Source organism: Chiroxiphia lanceolata, chromosome 8 (assembly GCF_009829145.1).
Source record: "Chiroxiphia lanceolata isolate bChiLan1 chromosome 8, bChiLan1.pri, whole genome shotgun sequence".
Taxonomy (NCBI): domain Eukaryota; kingdom Metazoa; phylum Chordata; class Aves; order Passeriformes; family Pipridae; genus Chiroxiphia; species Chiroxiphia lanceolata.
The window spans coordinates 29,281,909-29,295,004 of NC_045644.1; positions in this window are offsets into that span (position 1 = coordinate 29,281,909).

Genomic DNA, 13,096 nt, shown 5'->3' on the forward strand with positions numbered 1-13,096 from the left:
TTTGAGATAAAATCCTCCTGGTGATTGTAGCCTGTTGATTCTAAGCCATCAAAAGAGAAGCTGCTTCTGCTTCTTTCACTTGTGCCTGGCCTATCCTCACACAACTCATGTTATGTCATTAGTTTGCTGGTGGGAATTGTGATAATTTTGTCTGCCATTGAATTTGAAGTTGCAGGTTAAAAATCATTTCTCCAGCAAATCTCATCCTTTTGACACAAACTACATAGCTAGAATATTCATTTACAGAAAGGGGCAGCATTATTATCTGAACAGTGACAGTGAGTGCCGTTAATTCCCCCATGCTGCTTAATGACACAAATCTGTTCTAAAAAGTGGTTATGTTTCTGTGGGGCCAACTCTTCTTCACCTCACCATGTATCTCCATTATAAAACACACAGAAAATGGAGCAGGCATTGGTCCTCAGCATCATCTCTCGTAGTGTGGGAAGTACAGGTACCAACCTCTTTGTCAGAGGGTTTTTGGGGAGACTAGTGGGCTTTCCACTGCCCCATATCACAGGAGGTATGATCACTTAGGCTGGTTGCAATTAGACATATGCTGGACATCTCCTGTGCTCCTTCCAGCACCTGCCACTCCTCCATAAGGAACCTGAACTCCTCTGAGATGTGCTGAAGAGAGACACTGTGTGCAACCATGTACCTTGAGAGCTCATTTGCAGACTTTATTACAACAATTACTAAGGATCATTTGACTGTAAATGCTGGCTCTCTCTTGCTATGAATCAATGTCATTAACCTAAACAGTATTGACGAGTTCTTCCTATGCATTTCAAGCAGTTTAATAAATAAGGGAAGAGTTAAGAGCCTATTCTGTGTGCTGTGATATATTCCTGCCTTACTGGATCTGGATAAACATAGTGACACTTCATTGTACTCTGAGATTTATGAAGGAACTACAACGTGGGAGAGAACGGGAGAGAGAGGCTTGTGCTGAGATGTGCTGGTAAAAAAGGAGAGCTTGACAGAGAAACGGGAGCAGCTTGCACACGTGTGCTCAGCTGAAGAGCAGGCAGCTGACAATGACCTGACACCTGCTAGGTAGGCTTCACTTCCAGTTCCTTCTGCCACGTCACTGGCATTCTCAGTGACTTTGAATCATTCTGAGAACAATAGACCTCAGTGTATTCAAGTGAAAGGTGGAAAAGAAGGAAGAAAAAAAAAAAGCACATGCATAAAAGAAGCTCTTTTTGATGTGTCTTTTTAGGTGATCATAGTAAAGAGTATATGCTTGTGTCTTGCAAAAGTATAGTTCTGTGTATTATGAGGGCCTTGATTATTTTATTACACTCTTTAATAGAAAAAAACCAAAGGAAACAGTAAAAACAACTGAGGAAACAATAAAGTCAACCAGAAATCTAATTTCTGACAGAGTATAAAATGACTTGGAGGTCTCCTTTCCTCCCCCCTCCTAAATCTTGAAAATCTTTTGTTTTAATTCTTTCTTAGCCAGCAGTCCCCATCCAGTAGTACCGGCCAACGTGATCCCTGGGAGGCTCTTAGATGTTTTCTGGAACAGTATCCCTGTGAACAGTCCAAGTTGAGGAAATGATGTTATATGTAGAGCTGTCATTGCTCAAGGTTTCTGCTTGCAACAGGAAGGTTAGAGATCTCTACCTCAGGGCATTGCAGCCCGGCTGGCAGGTGTGGTGAGGGTGACATGCAGTCCCTGGGATCAGGGGCAGAACTGGACTTTGTGGGTCAGTGCCACTCACCAGGTGACCCTCACAGCAATGCCAGGACCTCATCAGGCAGCAGAGTCCTGTAAGGTCAGCCAGAAATCTGCAAGGACTGGGAACAGCCTGCTTTTCATTACCTGGTGACTCCTGGGTAAATCAGGAAACAGATGTGACAAGCACAGCAGATGACACCGGGCTCCTCCACTCTGCAGCCGGCCGTAGGTGCAGCCAAATTTTCCAGCTCTAATGGGCAGAGAACAGGCACCAGCTTTGTAGCTGGCTAAAACAGGAGAGCTGGAAAACAATGTCCTTTGTAGGAAACATGAAGCACTTCACTGAGCCTCCTGACTAAGAGGTAAGATCTGATTCTGCAAGTCCCCAGCCTGGAGCAGCCTTTGTGAATGGGCTACTTCCACAGAGTAGCCATGGAGAAGGGGAGCCCACATACCATCTGGAAATCCTGGCTGTTTTAGTGCCTGTGTATGAGCATCCTGGAGCTTGACAAGTCTCCAAAGGGCTCAGCAGCTTCATGTTTCCTAATTCCTAACATATGTAGAACTTCAGCTATGACACAATCAATTTAAGCTATTAGAGAGAGTTGGATCCAGGCCTTTGCTGAGCCGAAAGGCCTGTATTTTGTGTTTTAGGAATATAACACATCCCTCTGCTTCTGAAGGGGGTTTACAAGGGAATAATCTTCCTTTAGGTGTACCTGCTCAGCCAGCTTTAAGCAGACCTGTTGCTGGAGGAAGTGCCCCACATTGTCATGACTCTGAGTGCACAGGGACACTCAGGAGTCAGAACTTTGCAGGCATGAGCCCTCTGAAAATTTCAGATAGGGAGGTTTTTCCAAGCAGATTGGTCTGAAGCACATTCCTTTGTCTCCTTTATCTTTATTCACCTTTTTAAGTGTGTTCGTTCAGGTCCCACACAAAGACCTTATGAATGACCTCCTGTTAGCTTCTTTCATGAATATGAATGTCTTTGCACAAAGTTTTGCACATTCAGCTTCATAAAAACATGGCCTTTAAAATCAGCAACCGTGGGCTGGAAGCTTTAAACAATCTTGATGTATGCTAAAGAATTTCAGTTCACTTCTAAGTTCTCAAATAATGTTTTATATTCTAAATTAATAGATATAAAAAAAATTGAAGTATATCCTCTTGAGCTTTAGATCTTCCAGTCAGTTTTATTCTACTGCCTCAAATTATATAAATATATAGTAGCTGTTACACCTGAGTATTTAAATCAAAATGAGTAATTTATACAGATTTTCTACTTTAGACTTCATTAGAAAATTACAATTTTCTTTATCAATTTAGTGTCTTTTATTACTCTTACGTAACTATACAGATTGATTTTGAAAAAAAAAAAGAAAAGAAGAAAACAACAAAACCCCTCAGTGAGTATCTCAATTTTTAGTCAATCAATACTGATTAGTTGTGTTTGGTCAGATGTGTAATATGACATTGTTCTTCTGCTGTGACTGGATGAATGCACAGATAATCATGATATGAATCATTACATTTGCAAAGCAAAATCCATTTTCTACCGTAATGCTCCCCTGAGCATTTTTTATAGAGATGAATTGCTGAAAGGCACTATTTTTGAACATGTTGGCCATTTTTAAGTGTCTCTCTTGAACAGCTTTAGAGATTATTTGCACCTGATTTCAAATGGATTAAAGGAGCTAGGGCTGGGAATAGGTGTTGGTTGTCTGAGTTGGTGGAATTGAAGGTGATTAGGTTGGAGGAGGGGGCCAACCTGCCCCATCCTATCTCCTCCTACAGCCTGGGCACTGACTCTTTGCAGAGGGGCTCCCCAGAGTGTGTGTGGAAGGCTGGAGGTGTCACTGAGGTTGGCTCTGTGGTGTCCCCTGTGGCTCCTGAGACATGGCACCTGGAATGGGTCACCCTGAGATGCAATGTGTGGCTGATGGAGGGCTCATGGCTGCTCTTCTGGTCTGTACTGAAACACTCGTGCTGCCATGGATTTGCAAATGCTTATGCTTCTGTAAGTGGACACACAGTTTAATAAGTGATTTCCTACTGACTTCCTCATGGATGGGGATGCTGGGAGTGAATATTCCTATTTTTGTCAGTATTTTCTGCCTCAATTGTCTTTCACTTTTGCCATGCTTTTTGGGATGTGTAAGTTTACCTTGGTGAACAGCCAAGCTCACAGCCTGAGCAAACTAACCTTGAATAAGTTTGCACATGGATAAGAAGATGTGGGAATGGGAGGGGTAAATGGACCTGTAGCTACTGTAGCTCACAAGGACCAGGCCCGTTTCAGATGCTGTCTCTGGTTTCTTGTGTTACATCAGGCACACTGGGGATTAGAGCTTTCCTCCTCTCAGCCTGCCCAGTCTGTCTGTCAGAGTTGTCAGATGTGCACTGTAATAGGAATTATTTAGGTAGAGCATCAGGTGCAACTGGGACCCAATATCACAAGGTGTCATCAGTCACCATAGTTATGCATGAATGGCAAAAACAAAGCCCAGGTTAATGAAGAGACAGAGACATGTATAAAGTTATAGTGCTGATAGCCCTGTGCTGGTAAAGATTAATATCTCATACACCTCCTTGAAAGCAGAGAGAAATTCTAGCTCTTGTAAATTATTTGTAATTACAATAGCACCTTATTACTGTCTTTAAAAAAAAAGATAATTAGATGATGTATAATATCATATATAATAGATGATAACTTTGAGATTTCATGGTGCCTAGAGGAAAGAGATGTGAAAGTGTTTGTCTGCGAGTATACACAGCAGTGAAGTTGTCACCTCATGGTGCAGCCTGAAGAACAACTTCAGGAAGCCAAGCACTTGAATTAATACCACAGAAGTGGGAAAAGGCTTTTGAAGATCTCAAACACAGTTAGATGTCTTAAACAGCTATGAGTTTAACGCCAAGTGAAGTACTTGCAGGTTTTAAAAAAAATATCCTTCTCTGATCAGGGAGCCAGAGAGGGTGCACAGTGAGAACTCTCAGCACCCCGGGCTCTGCAGAAACCTAAAGGTGAGCACAGCAGGAGAGTTTCTCTGGGTGGCAAAAGTCCTAGCTGAGAACAGACCAGCACGAAGGAGTTGGAGGTGCTGATTAGAAGTCTCCTACTCTGCCTTTCATGAAGAACAGCAAAAGGAAAAAATAATTTACAAACCTCAAGAACTAGAGGAAGCAAATTAAATTACTGTTCGAAAAGAATAATCACTATTAGAAGTGTGAAGTGTTGATCTTATGTATTTTTCTGCACATTGTAGAAATCCTTAAAGGCTGTCAGCATTTTAATTAAATATGACAGCTTGACAAAAGGAGCAGCTAGGTGTGAAATGCATATACTGCTGGAGGGAGGCTTTCTGCGCAACGCTGACCTGGAATCGGGAAGTCGCTGCCTGTGACCTTGGCTGTGCTTTGAGGAGCAGCCAGAGCTGCAGGCGGGGTTGTCGACTGTGCAGTCCCCAAAACTGACACGCCACATTCATTACTGCCTGAGTCAGGCATGGGGAGAGCACTGCCACTGCTGCTCATGCTGGCTGTGCTCAAGCAGAGAAAGGACCTGACCCTTCCCCTCGATATGCAAGTTTGGTTTCTTACTGGTGTAATGGACTAACCTGACAAAATTATGAGAAATGGCATTCTTCCAACCTTCTTTCTGTTCGTGGGGGAAAAAAAAATAAATCAATCTTAGCTGTAGGATTCTTGCACTTAATCTTATTATTATTAGAGACCAGCTATGACTGTAGCCTATAACCAAGATCTTTCTGCCATTACATGGCTTTTCCATTAACTGCTTCCTCTAGTGAAAGGCTTCCTAGCTCAGTAACACTTTGCTGCATTTCAGGCATCTCTATTATTAGTAATTGTTATTCACTGTAATAAATCCCATTGTAATTGATTTACTTAGCACAATATGGATATTTCATGTCTTCTGATTATGCTTCCTTGAGAGCTTCAATGGCAGGATTTCCCAGTACCCTCTGACATCCTGATGCAGCAGATCCTGATCTGTATTCTATCAGCAACATCTCACTATAAGAAAACTTGGAACTCACTCTAGAAATGGAAATGAAAAAGCTTAAAAATTTTCAGGCCCATTTCAGATTTTGGAGGGCTTGGATATTTCAGAATTTTCAAGATGAAGGCCAAGTCTTGTGAGACTCCACCTGGAGTACTGCATCCAGCTCTGGGGTCCCCAGTACAGGAAAGACATGGACCTGCTGGAGCAAGCCCAAAAGATGCAACAGGGAAAGGGATAAACTAAAGGTAAATTCAGACTAGATATATAGAAGATGTCTTTTATAATGTGGGTTGTGGAACAGTAGAACAGGTTCCCAGAGAGTTGTTGAATGCTTCGTCCCTGGAGACATTCAAGGTCAGGTTGGATGGGACTCTGAGCAACCTGATCTAGTTGAAGATGTCCCTGCTGATTGCAGGGGGCTTGGACTAGATGAGCTTTAAAGGTCCCTTCCAACTGAAACTATTCTATGATTCTGTGATTTTGTGTCACTCCAGGGAAGCTGCAAAAACCACAGCCACAGCCTTGTCAGAGCTGAGCATGTCCTGACTCATGAAACTCCTGTACTATCTGGTGTTCAGATCCTAAGAGCCACTGATGTAATTTTCATGACCAGTACATCAAATCTACTTTCATGATATCTTACATTGTTAAAATGTTAGCTACCATGTAATTTATGAAGTAAAACTGGTTTTAAATTCAGAAAAAATCTGAACTGCTCTAGAGTAGTAGCTTGTACATTAAATTGTAGCTCAGCTTGGTCACTTCCGTGAAAACTATTTTAGGTAAGAACATCTATGCAGAGATGACTATAATTTCATTAACATCCTGAAAAGGAATGAAACAGAAATTCTGTACAGGAAAACTTAATAGTCATTGTACTTAGGTGAATGTAAATTGAGGTCTATATCCTGGTACGTGCCTCAAAGTAGTTGAAGATTTCAACAAATTCCTTACAACCACAAAAAATAACTGATCATTTGTTATTATCTCAGTGGATTTCTAGTACTCATTCTGCCATAATTTGTCCCCCTCATATCCTGAAACGTTAACAGTCATCAGCATAAAAAAGACTTGAAACAAACATGCTTTGAAAGAAGCGAATTAAACATTATGTATCAGTAACATTGTGATTCAGTAAGATTTTTTCCGGAGCAATAAGTATAAATATGTTGTTTTGTTCCCCTCCATCAACGTATAAACAGGGTGATTAATGACAAAATCAAATGTTCTCATTCTATTCATGCACTAATAGTCATCCCTACAGCAGCATATGGTTTGTTCCTAAAACTCAAAAAACTGCAACAGAGACAATCCTGCCGGAGGTGCTGTGGAGATGAGCTGGACTGGGATGGGAAATGCCCTGGGAGTTTTGCCAGTTGAGTTCAAGGTGAACTGTGCTAGATATGGAGACCCTGGAGAGGCAGGGCCAGTGCCACTGAAAACATCAGGAACACTCATTCAGTGCCTGGCAACAGTCGATCTGGCCCATAGAGCCCTGTAGCCATTTCAGAAGCTTGCATAGAAGTGAATAGCATTGTACAACCCAGCATGGGCAAAATCAAAAGAAAATGTGTGTTCAGCAGGATGATCAACAAATGTGCTGCAACAGGGCTTGACAGTTTAGCTTTTCATTTTCTGGTGTCCTGCCATTGAGAGAATTTTTGGGGGAAAAAAACGCCAAAACTAAAAAAAACGCCCTTCCAAAACTGGAAGTAGATTCAACCTTCTAGTAAAAAAAATGTGCTATTTCGACTATATCAGCTTTCAAACATCTTCAGGTTATGAATTTGCCAAGTTCATTTAATTTTTCACTGTTTTTGTTACTAATTTTTATAGACTTATTTCCAGGATGACAGGCTTTTCCATGCTCTCTGCTCCTTCCTGGAGATGACCACTTATTGGGGTTTCCCTCATCTATCTACTTGCACACTGGTCCATCTAAAGCAAGAAATCTTTTCTAGTATATGAGTGATTTTGTTGTATACTTCATGCTAAAGCATTTGTCTAATGTGTCTGTGTAGTTGCGCAGCCAACCACTCTCTATTAGTGTTAGGGTATGTAAAATAAATACTAGTTCTACTCAGCTGTTATAATGGGTACAGGTGTATGTGGTGAGTTACAATTGTTGTCCTCTTTGGTAAAAGGAGCCCAGAAATCACAGTTAGACTGACATGAACTCCAAAAGCAATAAAACTAGGTTTTAGATCCCTCCACCCCCATTTGTGTTTTACATCCTCTGTGTATCAGGTTAAACACACTTTGCCACACTATGTGGGATGACTTCCTCAGAGTGAGGAGAGGAAAAATGAGAGAGGGAGCAGCTTTGGATATAACCATATTTACAACAGCAGACTGCTGCATCTGGAAAGATGCCACGTGTTTAACTGTGAAGAATGACCCAAGGAAGTTCTTGTTATGGGCACATTTCTCTGGAAAAGCTTTCTCTGAATCTGGAAGGGAATGTGGTCGTATGTGTTAAGTGGAATATTGCCAGTGGTCTCCTCTATGCACAGACCTAATCCCAGTGCTCTGGTTTAGAGGGCAGGGCTCTGTAGTTATGAAGGTCATGAATATATTTTTCCTTAACTGTGTGTGCCTGGCTGCCTGTTCTGTGGTGCACAAAGGAGGAAACAGCTGCTATCACAGACAGCTGGTGGCAGCTGCCTGTTGTATCTGCAGTAAGAGAGTGGTGGGACTCAGGTGAGAGATCATGTACTCGAGTTCTACCTCACCTTTCCTCTGGCTGCAGAGGAACATGCCTGTGAGACTGCAGGTGATATCTAGTTAGCTGCTGTGTTACTGAACTTGCAGTCTGATCTAATTCTCCTGGAAGAACTGGGTCATGCTTTTAATCCCTTCCTTAAGCACTGGTGGTTTTCTCAGACTGAAACTTGATGTGTAATTTTTGACTTCTAAAGGTCATTTTTGTTCATTCCTGCTGTGAAAACACAGTTGAGCTTTTCCGGAATATGGTTTTTGTAATAAAACATTGTTATTGGAATAGTAATACTTGAAAATAAACTCTATCCACTTTATCAGAAATCAAAAGAACTTCTAAAAAGGTTGACAGGTACATGTAAGCATCTGAAAATACTATGCTGCTGTCTTCTGCTGTCTTCTTAGATAAAATTAAATGGTGGAAAGGAACCCAGTAGGATGTTTAAGAAAAGAGAAGAATTATATTTCTTCTGATGTTTTTAAAAGCTACTATAGTGGCATTTTTTTAACTGTTGCTTCTGATTCAGGACACAACATATAAAACAAATGGGAGAGCTGTAGAACCTGTCAGTCTTTGCCTCAGATTTTTTTGCAATAACCCATCCTTCACCTCCAAAATCTCTCCCTTACAGGTTTTCATTGAACTGGAAATACTACAAAATGTATTTCTAGATGAACACTAGCAGTAAAGGTTACACTGGAAAGAAAGCCGATCACTTTTCTTTTTTTTCAATTTAGAAAGGTATTTTAAAGCAATGGCTGAACCAGAATTTGCACCACTTACAAAATGTTTCATACTGCTCAAGATGATAGTTTTTCTATTTCTAATTGAACTGTTTTCTGTCAATTAAAAAAACCCCCCATATATTGTTTTTCCAAGGTTCAAAGAGTGAAAATGTGTTGAATTCACAAAAACTTTGATCAGAAAAGTCTGGGTTTTTTCTTTTTTAAGTTCTCATTTCATTAATATATGCCCAAAATGGCTTGTACCATCTATTCATTGGTCTAATTAATTCTGGGGGTCTTGTTACCTACAGCGTATTTGCTTCCTTTCTTATGGTTTCCTGAGCCACAATTTACCTTCCCAAACCACCTCATCTTCCATTACTCTGAAGTTAAATCATTAAATAAAGATCATAAAGAATAAAAGTAACTCCCTTGATTCCCTCATTAACAGTGTCCTCTGGCTTCCCCAAATCAGCTGGTGCATGAAACAAGGAGTGAGATAGCACTACATCTATCTCCCCAAGCCCTGAGGAGGCATATGGGGAAGGAAACCCAAGTCTGGTGTCTCCATACAAGCTGTTTTTGGACCTTCACTTCATAGCTCCGCAGGAAGGATGGACACTCATGTAAAAAAAGCACAGCATGTGGTTTGGAGCAGCCCAAGAGTGATGATCACTGTCCCCTGCATGGTGAGTCCTCAGCGAGCGCAGCAGCAACTTTTTGCTGCTGCTGCTCCAGGTCCTGGAAGTCAGCCAGGAAAACATCATCAGGAAGTGATTTGCAAAGCCTGGTAGAGTGCTACTTAGAGAAAAACTGCTGGCTTCAATCCTGATCTTGCATGAAGCCTCTGTGCATAGCAGGGTGTGAGCAAGATATGTTCAGGAGGCTGAATGGAGGCTAATTTTCAAGGCCAAGGAGGGAAAAATAACAGATCTGTCTGCTCTGGATGGGTGAATCCAGCTTTGTGTGATTTGAATTTGAGTTCTCTCTTGATAAGGCTGGAAGTGGTGTTCTTTCAAAGTATCAGCTAGAGATCATATGAAAACTCTCAGGGAATGATGAGACTCAAGACCCACCTCCATCCTTGGCCCCCTGAGCTCTGAGGAGTGTACCTGTGTTGCAGCATACCTCCTCCTCCTGACCTTGATCTCCTGATCTTGACTGCAAGCCCTGAACATCCTTCTTTGTGGAAATTCCACCCGGGAAGAGCTTCTGATTTGTGCCTTTGTGATAGGCTTCTATGAAAACTGGGGTGATAAACTTGTGTGATCCTCCCCATCTGCATCCCTGCAAACTTGTTCCTCAGCTTGGCTTTATTTGCCACTGAGAGAGCCTGGCTGCAGCATCCTCTCCGTGCACAGAAGTAAGTTTTGGGATTTATCTGTGTACTTTCTTCATGTCCCATTGTTCTTCCCACGTACAGCAGAATAATTACAACCTCACACAAAAAATGAACAGACCAGGCTTTTGTCCTTATCTCTTCCTGCCTCCCTGTTGTTCCTATTCAAATGCATTTGAAAGAGAGTTACCCCTGAAACATTTCAAAAACTTCCCCACCTGCTCTTCTCTTTTTAATTTTTTTTTGTTAAACATGATTTTAAAAGAATCCCTACAAATTGATTTTTTTTTTCCCAGAAAGACAACCAGATTTGAAAGAGAGGCAGGCCCATTTTGAAGAAAGACAAAAAGGGAAACCCTCAAGTGTTTGAAATTTCTGTTCAGATCTGCTTTTGGTGCCTGCAGTGCTCTCCTAAGAGTCAGGGCAACATTTATGCCTGAGGTAGCAATTAAAGAGGGAAACTTTAAGTGGAATTAAGCTTAGTTCCCAGGGAAAGTCTGACTCTCATCTTTGAGTAATTCCCCATATTCTTTGATAAGTGATTTCACCAACACCATTATTCTGGACTGTTTTTCACAGTGGTTGTATGGCTTTTTGCTAAACTCACCACACTGTTGCTCATTCAACATTCATTAGGACTTTCTTTTCCTCTGTAAGAACCACTCCTCTCTCACTGTCAAACATCTAGTCATCACAGTGAGTGAGTTGGGGAATTTTTCACTGAGTGCTGTGCAAAGCAATTTGCAAGCCTATCTCCAAGAAGCACCTTTCCAGCAAGTGATCTGGAAACATTTCTGGTATCTCACCCATTTCATAAACAGAAAAATAAGAGTCCCTTACTGTTTAACTGTGGTTTAACTCCCAGCTAGCAACTAAGTACCACGTAGCCAGTTGCTCACACATCCTTCCCCTAAAGGCGTCATCAAGTGTTGGGCACTGCACACTTCAGAGCAGAGGCAGCCTGTACCCAATGTGCATTTTGTTTGGTTCCCAAAGAACCAAAGGTATTTGGCATTTAATGTCCACAGAGGTCGGGGGGGGGGGGCGGGTAAGGAAAAGAACAAAAAAGTAAGAAAATCCTTATCCCATAGATGGTAAGATCCCACCAAGGACTTTGTGTGATGGCACTAAATCAGTGCACATGCAGGGGCTATTGGGAATGTGGTGCAGATGTCAGTGTCTGCACTGTTTCAGTGCTTTGTGCATGGACTCAGGAAGCCCTGTTTTCATTTATTTCAGCCACTATCCAGGCAATGACATAGTTTGTAACACTGATTTCCCCCCCAACAGGCTTCAGGAAAATTTTCAAATGCTTTTCATAATTTCTGGTCTAGCATTCCTTAATGTATTCCTTCTTTAGGCTTAGTCTAAAATGATGAGGTCAGAGTTTTTATGAAGAACACTGCAGTTCTGAGTTTTGTCTTTTTTTTTCCTTTTCATCACCGTACTTCTTTAAATTATATATGCACTAAATAGAAATATCATCTTCTCGTAGGCTTCAAGCAGAGACAAAGCTTTAGTGCACTATATTTGAGCTTGCTTTCAGTTGGGTGGGTTGAATAAAAAGCAATCAGAATTTATAACTGACTTTTGGGGGGCTTCAGGGTTGTTTGGGGAAAGCTAAGAGGTGTTCTGTGTTCTCTGGTTCTACAAACATCTCAATTATCTGAAAGATAAATTTTGAAAGAGCAAGTCTTTCCTTACAGGAATTCTGACCTGTCTCAAATCAACAGCCTGAGATTCAACTACTGGGCAGCTTGTGCTACATTTTGTGTCTGTACACGCAGCTCACTGCTTTCCAGAGAAAAGGAGGCTGGGTGAGCTTGATAATTATCCAGAGTTTTACACATTTATCTGGAAAGAAGCCTTTGAAATTCATCAGCTGCTATTTGGGATGTGATAGAGACTCCTGCTCTGCAAACTATGATGCCACACTTAAAAGCTTTCTTAAAAATGAAATGCCAGAAACTTAGAAACTCCATGAGGAAAAAAAGAAACCTGTGTGGAAATATATTTTATATTTTCGATTGCATACCCTGCAAGAATCTATTCCCATAATTAAAGGGCACATGATAATTAGCATGAAGAGGCAAACTACAAGTGAAAAGTCAATGGAGTTGTGTTAAAGAGACATATAAGTTTCTTTTATATTCAGTTGGAAAGTCCTTTTTTGAAGCGTTTATTGCAGCATTGTAAAAGATAATCCATAAAAGAAAGTAATTTTGCCAGGAAAATGATGTCTTTAAAGCTGTTTTCCATTTTACGGTTTAATGCTTGTCTTTTGTCGTGATGAAAATGTTCAGCATGTTTTGGGGTCCATACTTATTTATCCCTTCCTCCAGTCAAGAAATGTCAATAGTGCTGAGAAGGAGATGGAAATGTCAGCAGTGCCATTCTTAGCAGGGATTACACATTTCAATAAGTAATAATTTTTGATATTTCATCATAGAGACAAACTGGTATCTGAACCCTTGCAAACAACCTGGGGCACGTTTTTACAGTCATCAATGCTGAAATTCATGCACCCAAAAACTTCTCAATTTTTGACCACTGATTTTAATTCAAGCCAGTCTTTTCCTCTTGTCCAAACAGATGG